Source organism: Mixophyes fleayi, chromosome 3 (assembly GCF_038048845.1).
Source record: "Mixophyes fleayi isolate aMixFle1 chromosome 3, aMixFle1.hap1, whole genome shotgun sequence".
In the NCBI taxonomy this organism is placed as follows: Eukaryota; Metazoa; Chordata; class Amphibia; order Anura; family Limnodynastidae; genus Mixophyes; species Mixophyes fleayi.
In genome coordinates, this window is record NC_134404.1 from 345,136,749 (window position 1) to 345,145,084 (window position 8,336).

Sequence of the window (8,336 nt, forward strand, 5' to 3'; positions counted from 1 at the left end):
CAGTCCCTGCCCCAATAGAGCTTACAGTTTAAATTCCCTAAAACACACACAGTCTAGGGTCAATTTGAGAGCAGCCAATTAGCCTACCAATATGTTTTTGGAGTGTGGGAGGAAACCGGAGCACCTGGAGGAAACCCACGCAAACACAGGGAGAACATACAAACTCCACACAGATAAGGCCATGGTTGGGAATCGAACTCACAACCTCAGTGCTGTGAGGCAGAAGTGCTAACCACTGAGCCACTATTGAAAATCGCTATCAGAAAGAACACCTAAGGTAAGGCAACAACCATGATAAACTACACATAAAAGGTAGAGAATTCGAGAAAATTAAAATTGGAAGCATCCAAGCACAGTAGGGAAAAATACAAGAAAAAAGTACTCATTAGTTGATAAAGAGCAGAAAACATGGAAACTATTGCTGAAGCGAGAAAGATGGTTATACTAAGTGCAATATGCACATTAGTAAATAAATTATACACTATATAGAACACAGATCAAGAAAGCTCAAAACTATTTGTAACAAACATTTAGAAATTTTCATGTAAGCACAAATGTATACAATTATTACCAGCTCTGAAATATAAGAAGCTGTACTACAGCCTAGAGAGGAATAAAGATATTGCATGATTGGCAAACACAGTTTAAAGACAAGTTCTCATTTAATCCTAACAGAGTCATTATTTTTAGTCTATGTATCCATGTAGCTTCTACACGTAGCAAGACGTTTTCACAATTATGACCTATGACTGGTGTAGGTACATGATCATTAATTTTGTATCTCTATGTGGCAGGAGTATTATTTAGCTTTAACAAAGTGTGTGGCTACTGGCTGGTCGCAACTCTTCCCTTCCAATGCCAACAACATGGTATAACACACATGGGTATCTGATCAAGTAAATAACATATGAGCTCGCACATGACAAATTAAGTTTTAGATTATATTTCTTTCCCATATATGAGTTAGAAGCTTCCTGGTTCAAGTTACCTGCAAGTAATAAGGTTTTGTCAACGATAGCAACTTTTTTCTTGTATGCCAGTGTGTGGTTTGGTTTCAGTAACATCAGTTCCCATTAGCAGATCTTCAATATTGCAACCCTTGCAGTAGGCATAACTGTGTAAAATTGTTGTACTCAGTTTGTTTTTTAGCTGTTCATTTTTTAGGGTTATATTGTAAAGTCTTAGATTTTGGATTCACCAGGACTTTAATGGATCATGTGGCCCATTTCTTCTCTTGCTTCATTAAGGTCGCTTGTGATGCGCTGTACTCTGAGAAGTAGAGAATACAGAAGTCATCTTTGAGGGAGGTAGGGTGGTGAATACTGGTATGTATTAACATATTTCTATCCATGGGCTTGTGATACATGCTTTATACAACAACGAATATCCCCAGGCGCAAAGTGAAATATATGGACTAGCTAACAATACATATGTGACGGTGATTAAAATAGCTTGTAGAATATACCAGAAAGGTCATAATAATAATATTAATAATAATATTAATATAATTTTAATCAGATCCCAAGAGTCCTGGCCAGAACTCAGCACTCAAATAGAGTAAACTTTGAGTAGTACACTACTGACGGTTGTGGAATGGGGTTAATGCACTTATCCCTCCAGGGCTCCTGGACCTCCTTCAATCTCTCAGTCTCCACTCAGCAGTCTTGTACTTATGCCAGTGTCTGCAGCTGGCTCTCCCTGTGTACCCCTGTGCTGCATTCTGGTGTTTCCCTGTGTATGACCTTTTGACTTGTTAGACCTCTGCTTTTTGATATCCACTCTGCTGTCTGTGCGCCGACCCGGCCATCCATACTAGCCACTCTGCTGTCTGTGCTCCTGTGTATCCAACCCGGTCATCCATACCAGCCACTCTGCTGTCTGTGCTCCTGTGTATCCAACCCGGTCATCCATACCAGCCACTCTGCTGTCTGTGCTCCTGTGTATCCAACCCGGTCATCCATACCAGCCACTCTGCTGTCTGTGCTCCTGTGTATCCAACCCGGTCATCCATACCAGCCACTCTGCTGTCTGTGCTCCTGTGTATCCAACCCGGTCATCCATACCAGCCACTCTGCTGTCTGTGCTCCTGTGTATCCAACCCGGCCATCCATACCAGCCACTCTGCTGTCTGTGCTCCTGTGTATCCAACCCGGCCATCCATACCAGCCACTCTGCTGTCTGTGCTCCTGTGTATCCAACCCGGCCAGCCATACCAGCCACTCTGCTGTCTGTGTTCCTGTGTATCCAACCCGGCCATCCATACCAGCCACTCTGCTGTCTGTGTTCCAGTGTATCCAACCCGGCCATACATACTAGCCACTCTGCTGTCTGTGCTCCTGTGTATCCAACCCGGTCATCCATACCAGCCACTCTGCTGTCTGTGCTCCTGTGTATCCAACCCGGCCATCCATACCAGCAACTCTGCTGTCTGTGCTCCTGTGTATCCAACCCGGCCATCCATACCAGCCACTCTGCTGTCTGTACTCCTGTGTATCCAACCCGGCCATCCATACCAGCCACTCTGCTGTCTGTGCTCCTGTGTATCCAACCCGGTCATCCATACCAGCCACTCTGCTGTCTGTGCTCCTGTGTATCCAACCCGGTCATCCATACCAGCCACTCTGCTGTCTGTGCTCCTGTGTATCCAACCCAGTCATCCATACCAGCCACTCTGCTGTCTGTGCTCCTGTGTATCCAACCCGGCCATCCATACCAGCCACTCTGCTGTCTGTGCTCCTGTGTATCCAACCCGGCCATCCATACCAGCCACTCTGCTGTCTGTGCTCCTGTGTATCCAACCCGGTCATCCATACCAGCCACTCTGCTGTCTGTGCTCCTGTGTATCCAACCCGGCCATCCATACCAGCCACTCTGCTGTCTGTGCTCCTGTGTATCCAACCCGGTCATCCATACCAGCCACTCTGCTGTCTGTGCTCCTGTGTATCCAACCCGGTCATCCATACCAGCCACTCTGCTGTCTGTGTTCCTGTGTATCCAACCCGGTCATCCATACCAGCCACTCTGCTGTCTGTGCTCCTGTGTATCCAACCCGGCCATCCATACCAGCCACTCTGCTGTCTGTGCTCCTGTGTATCCAACCCGGCCATCCATACCAGCCACTCTGCTGTCTGTGTTCCTGTGTATCCAACCCGGTCATCCATACCAGCCACTCTGCTGTCTGTGCTCCTGTGTATCCAAACCGGCCATCCATACCAGCCACTCTGCTGTCTGTGCTCCTGTGTATCCAACCCGGCCATCCATACCAGCCACTCTGCTGTCTGTGCTCCTGTGTATCCAACCCGGTCATCCATACCAGCCACTCTGCTGTCTGTGCTCCTGTGTATCCAACCCGGTCATCCATACCAGCCACTCTGCTGTCTGTGCTCCTGTGTATCCAACCCGGTCATCCATACCAGCCACTCTGCTGTCTGTGCTCCTGTGTATCCAACTCGGCCATCCATACCAGCCACTCTGCTGTCTGTGCTCCTGTGTATCCAACCCGGTCATCCATACCAGCCACTCTGCTGTCTGTGCTCCTGTGTATCCAACCCGGTCATCCATACCAGCCACTCTGCTGTCTGTGTTCCAGTGTTTCTGACACGGCAACTCCTGTGTGCGGTGTTTCTTCAGTGTATCCGAGCCGGTGTTCCACTGATTACATCTTAGGATTCTTCTGAGTGTGCTGTACCACTTCAACTACTAAATCCTGCTTTCCCCCCTGTACTACACTACCGCTGTAGAATCTGCTCTCCCTGGTCCAGCCTTGGTCTCTTACCAACCGCCTGTCACCTATTACATCAGTGGGCTGACCTAAGGGCTGCAACCTGCAGACGTCCCGCGGCAAAATCCATCCCGCCTTGCAGCGGTTCATGGTGAAGACCACACACATCTGGATTGTTGCAAATAAAAAAGGCCATCAAATCAGAAATTATTTCTGGTGAGGGTTAATTCAAGTAGTTTATGAAAGAACCTAATGCTTGGACCTTGATAGGTGGAGTAATTAGTCAGAAGTCGTTGTAGTGTATAAACTGCACACATCTATGGTGCAAGGATGGTATTACTGGGCAATGGAGGGTTACTTTATCATTTCAGAATAAATGATGTTGTATCCTGAAGAAAAGTCTGCTCATGTTGTATATAAGGTCGGAGTTATTGATCCAAAAATATGGAGGAAAAAACAGGATGAAATAATGATGTCCTTGCTGAAATAATGGGGAACATGGTAAATCTATTAAACTTTTATGGATTTTGAGTATCATATATGGAAGGTTAATGATGAGACCCTAGTCTCTGTCTGTCTGTCTGTGTGTGAGTGTGTGTCTATAGTAGGGAATTTAGACTGTAAGCTCCAATGGGGCAGGGACTGATGTGAATGAGTTCTCTGTACAGCGCTGCGGAATTAGTGGCGCTATATAAATAAATGATGATGATGATGATGGGATATTTTGTGTCAGATATTTAAGGATCTTGATGGATATGGTGTCCTGCTTGACTGCTGCCTGAAGGATGAGTTCCAATTTAATTTTATACATAGACGTGGGATCTCCTTGTAATTTCCTATATACTGATTGGTCCCTCAATTGATGGTAAATCTCTAACTTATATTGGGTAGTGTCCTGAATAACTATACCGCCTCTCATTGTCTGCAGGAGGGATTACAATGTATATATTATTGTCAAGGTTTTTTTAGAGCTTGTAACTCCTGCATGGAAAGATTGGGGCAAATAGGATGCTAACTATTGTCCAATGTTGTTACTGATTGATCTAATAAATGATAAATGGAGTCTCTCAGATTGGATCTCCTAGAGGGACCGGCTTACCTAGGCAACTCTCGTCGCTCCAGAGATGTCAGTGCAGGAGAAAATGAACACCACACCTCACAAGTAGATTGTACGAATTGCCTCTTACTGGATGGAGGATTATTGAGGAAGGTAACCAGGTTGTCGCATTTGTTGCATCTCTTAGTGAGAACCAGGAACCGCTTAAAAAAACAAAAAGCACCCCCCCCTTCCCCCCAATATATATATATGTATATATATTCAATGCAATTGTCAGTGATTTAAATGTTGTGGCTGATCTGTATATATATATATATATATATATATATATATATATATATATATATATATATATATATATATATACAGATCAGCCACAACATTTAAATCACTGACAATTGCATTGAATATTCTTGATTATCTAGCTACAAGGCATCTGTCAAGGGATGATATATAACAGGCAGCAAGTGATCAGTCAGTTCTTGAAGATGATGTGTTGGGAGCAGGAAAAATTGGCAAACCTGTGCGACTTTGACAAAGGTAAAGTTGTGATGGCTAGACCACTGGTTTAGAGTATCTCCAAAATGACAGGTCTTGTGGGGTGTTCTCGGTATTAATATCAAAAGTGGTTGAGTGAACTGGTAATGGCCCATTGATGGGCGTGGGGAAGAAAGGCATGGACCACAGAAGAAGGTGGCCTGGTCTGATGAATCAAGCTTTCTTTTAACAGGCATGCGTGTACTTTGCTTACTTTGGGAAGAGATGGCACCAGGATGCACTATGGGAAGAAAGCAAGCTGGCGTAAGCAGTGTGATGCTCTGTGTAATGTTCTACTGGGACACCTTGGGTCCTGGCATTCATGTAAATGTTCTCTTGCACATACCACCTACCTGAACATTGTTGTAGACCAAGTACACCCCTTCATGGAACTGGTATTCCCTGATGGCAGTGGCCTTTTGCAGCAGGATAATGCGACCTGCCACACTGCAGAAATGGCCTCCAAAGTCCCCAGATCTCAATCTGATCGAACATCTGTGCTGAGGAGGTCCCACCCCGCTACTTACAGGACTTAAAGGCTCTGCTGCTAGGGTCTTGGTGCCAGATACCACAGGACACCTTCAGAGGTCTTGTGGAGTAGATACCTCAATGGGTCAGAGCTGTTTTAGCAGCACAAGGGGGACCTACACAATAATAGGCAGATGGTTTTAATCTCGTGGCTGGTCTGTGTATCACCATGTGTACCCATCTAATATATATAAGCCTAGCGGCGTGTGTTAGTGTGTGTGTGTGTGTGTGTGTGGAAAAAACTTTTCTCAGAAAGAGCTCATCCAATTGACCTGAAATTTGGTATACTGACATTATTTGACAAAAAAATTATAATAGTGAAGTCAGTTAACTTCCATCATCCCCCTTTCTCCCCGTGGGAGGGGTAGTAAAGGCTAAATTTACCAGTTGAGGGCTCAAACTCTTGACCGTGTGGGTATTTATTTACTGGCCATTTTAATGCTTTACTTATTTAATTAATTTCTGTTGCCACTCCAATTGTTTTATTACTGCATGGTAAATTAAATGTTGTTTTATTTTCATTTAACACTTGCATCTTGACTATATCCATCTAACATTAAGATAATTGAGCGCAATTTCCCATTATTTTTTTTCATTTATTTACCAGAGCCTGTCTTTGGTCATGGACAATTGTATGTCGCATTTTCATGAGTACGGAGAAGCAGTGATGTGAAAGTACAGGTTATGAATATTGCCCTTCAAGGAAGACTGATTGAGCACAGCGATAAGGTGTTTAGCAGAAACGTTGTGTATCGAGAGGTTTTAGAACAGTAAGACGATTGAGATTAAGGATGTGGCGATGAAGATGAAGGATGAGGTGATGGAGAAGAATGATGAGGTGGTGACATGTGGACAAAACCATGTTAAAGAAGGGCGCTTACGTCGGTAGGTAACGCTCTTCCCCTGAGGAGGCCTGGCCTAGCCCCAAATGCATGACAAGAACCTTTTTAACACCTTAAGTAGCTTGATTTGACTAGAATGCATGAGTATCATGCACGGGTTAACTTGTGCTAATAATATATACAGTCCACTATATAGCATCAGTATATGTATAATGCTGATAAGAGTATATTTCCACCTGAAGATTACTGTGATTATCAGATAATTGTATGCACAGGACATGTAGTCTCCAGCAAGTGGTCCAGATACATATCCCATAATCAGAGGGTCCTTCTGTATGCTGACAGTTCAGGACACTAATAATTCCACCACATGCTGATGATTGCTAATATCTAGGCCACGTTCTAATACTCCTCCAATTCAGCACTTCACCTCGTGGTCAGATATTTCTGTGTCCCTGCAGCAATTTCCTTGCTTGGTATCAGTAATAATATAATAACCAGGAATCAGAAGATCAGATCTGGCAACAATATTTCATAGACTGTCTAATTAACAACTACTACATGTGTCCACACAGTCTTTTATCTGGTGGTCTTTTAATTTACATTCTGTCCAATCACAGGGTTCCACCTCATTAGTAAACCAGCAATTACCATTACATATTAATTCTTTACTCTTCATATATCAAACTGATCAATATTATGTCCTCTATATTATTTTTATTATAATTCTTATTTTTATTCTATTGTTTTCCATTTGCACTCATTCTTCTATTATTCCTAATTGTTTTATATGTATAATTCTATTTATATTGTTCTATTTATTATTTATCTATACTTTGAATTATTTTCCATTTACTCTTACTTATACTTTTATTATATCAGTCCAATCAGCAATTTACTCTTGTGCCTCCTCCTCACAACAATTATAGGAACCCCGGCCGTGGTGCGACCCCACTACAGAAATCTACTTACAGTACATCCAGACACTGCACCATCGATGAACAGCTAAGTATCAAACAAATTCATTATGAAGATAAAATTCTTAAATTTCTCATAAAAAGTTTGAAAAATGTAATAATAATATTTTTATTCTTGACATCTGCTCATCAGGCTGCAAAACACATATATAAGTCTGTTATCCCAAACAGTATCTGTTTAATTGCTGTTACCCATAAATAGTTATGTCACTATATGCATGAAAAGAAATGTAATTATGTAAGGAGGATGTTATTTATGTCAGCTTGTTAGTTTGGATAAAACATAAAATGTATCAATTTATATTAAAATTAGGTATACTAAAGTATTTTAACAACTGACCAGCTGTTAAATATTTTATTTTCAGAGTTTCAGAACCCTTTCATGTTTTCGTGAAGCTATAATGTTTTAATTACTTTGTAAAATGTAGTTTAAAAGTTTTCATTACATTGTTATTTTGTTTGGCACTTTATATCCCTTATATTTAATTTTGTTTTCTTAGCACCCGTAGTGGCTCTCAGAACGCAGGAGAGTTCTGAATTACCAGTATAAACAGAAGCTACCTGTAGCTTCCTATAATGTATCAGTTGCAAGGAGTCTAGCACTTACTTACATGAAGACACATTTATTGATAACATTTTGATTAGTTGTAGGAGTACAAGATACACAATGAACC